Source organism: Ipomoea triloba, chromosome 11, assembly GCF_003576645.1.
Source record: "Ipomoea triloba cultivar NCNSP0323 chromosome 11, ASM357664v1".
Classification (NCBI taxonomy): domain Eukaryota; kingdom Viridiplantae; phylum Streptophyta; class Magnoliopsida; order Solanales; family Convolvulaceae; genus Ipomoea; species Ipomoea triloba.
Window position 1 is genome coordinate 20,629,676 of NC_044926.1, and position 2,081 is coordinate 20,631,756.

At 33.6% G+C, this 2,081-nt stretch overlaps 1 long non-coding RNA gene across 1 annotated transcript; it reads left to right on the forward strand.

Moving 5' to 3' along the window:
- The first annotated feature begins 1,341 nt into the window (after window positions 1-1,341).
- On the forward strand, window positions 1,342-1,864 carry LOC115996344. The gene is made up of 3 exons (XR_004093595.1): window positions 1,342-1,482; window positions 1,582-1,706; window positions 1,826-1,864. It is a non-coding gene; the product is annotated as an uncharacterized LOC115996344 (long non-coding RNA).
- The last annotated feature ends 217 nt before the right edge of the window (window positions 1,865-2,081 follow it).

Sequence of the window (2,081 nt, forward strand, 5' to 3'; positions counted from 1 at the left end):
TTCCTTTTCGGTCAGTGAAAACACTTCAAAACTTTTCTAAAATTTGTGTTAGAAGATTTTTGATCACATCCGAGTCTTAATGCATGAAATCCTTATGAATGTAGCAAACTATGCAATTTTAGCCCGTCAATGACCCTTAAATCGGACTATTCTTGGTGCTTATCAGCGAGATACTCTGGAGCGTAGCTTTGTGCAAGACGCTGGGGAACGTAGCTTTGTGCGAGGTGCTTGGGAATGAGTGTAGCTTTGTGCAAGACACTCGAAGTTGTAGAAGTGCTAGAAAGGCACTGGTTTACTATTGTATCTCGATGATTGAAGATAGTGAAATCCCTCCTTGGAGTGAAAGGAGAGGAGTGGACTAGGAGGGTTACACCACCTCTGAACCACTATAAATCCCTGTGTCAATTTACTTATCTGCTTACATATTTCGTGCATGTCTATCTGATCATCACACACTTTGTCACATTAATTATTCTAGCACATAGATTCACGTGACACTACATTTGCATGCAAAGCATATTCCATACTCATCCTCATCCTGCTCAAGTATTATTTGCTATAATATTTTGAACCACACTATTCATTGCTTAGATTATTTCATCTGGGTTTGTTAGTTCCCACGTCTGCATGCAAGCCAAACTGTGCATACTTATTATTTAGCTATTCTAGGAGTTTCTTACGTGTTAAATGTAGCAAAGCTTTTCATTTTTACGTAAACTTGATTATAGCACTTTACCGTACTTTATTTCGCTGTGAACTCTATTTGGTTTATTACCTAGAGTTGAAATTACCAAAGTGTTATAATATTTTAAATTGGTTGAAAAGTCTATTCACCCCCCTCTAAACTTTTCCCACCCTATCGGGACCAACAGCCACATTGATGTTATTATGGTCACATTTGCACTACATATTTATATTTGAAAGAATTCACAAGATGACATGATATTTAATTTGTTAATAGTTTCATTTCACAAGATGACATGATGTTTTTGGGAAGCTAACAATGAAATTTTGAAACTTAGAAGTTGAAAATTTGAAATTGCCTATTTGCAGCTGGTAAGTGTTAATAGATTTTTTGTTTTTCTTTTTGTTTGTTTAAACCATTGTAATTTCACTGATTTGTGAAGTACATAAGAAAGCCTCAAAGTTGGTATTCCTTAATCAATATTCTGCTTTACACTTATTTTTAGGTGTCAAGCTTACAGAAATGAGAGAACAAAATGATGCAAGTTAGTTATGCGTCATATCTATGTAGCAATCTCTTATATCTGTATTGGGAATGCTAAATCCTTTTCAAAGGTAAATGCATTTCACTAATTTCTGAAGTAAATAAGAAAGCCTCAAAGTTGGTATTCGTTAATCAATAATCTGCTTTACACGTCTAGCTTACAGAAATGAGAGAACAAAATGATACAAGCTATGTGCCACATCTATGCAGCAATCTCTTATATCTGTATTGGTAATGTTGAATCCTCTTCAAAGGTAAATGCATTTATGATTTATCTATTACCTCTGTACTAGAATATACATTAATTATGATTTCAAAAAGCATTTCCCTAAGCATAACTATTCTGCAAATAGGTTGTTGATCTCATTGGACCAATTTTGAATGTTTTTGTTGGAGTAAGAGAGAAAACCAGTTGTTCTTGCTCATGGGTTTCTGTTGATGAATGATGAGACAACAAAATCTACAAGAAGCTAGCTAGGTATATGTATTAATATAATTTTTTATTTGTCCAGATTCAATTTAGATTGAGGTAATTATAGCCAGCTTCCCCCACTACCTTTTCTCTTCTTTCTCACTTTGTTTTTAACTTTGTTGCAGAGTTAGACTAGCTACTGGTTTGCAGACAAGTATGACAACACATAAATGACATAATTGTGGAATTGTTATGTAAAGTTGACTAGCTGTTGCTTTTAACCTTCCTACTACCTTTTCCTTGTAACTTTTGTGTATAAATGTATAATGGTTATGTAAAGTTTTAAATTATGAACTTTGGACTTAATTGTGGACATTATAAGTTTTAAATCATGTTTAAAGTAAATTGTTTGTGTTTGTAAATCTTGTGAATTGTGGACTT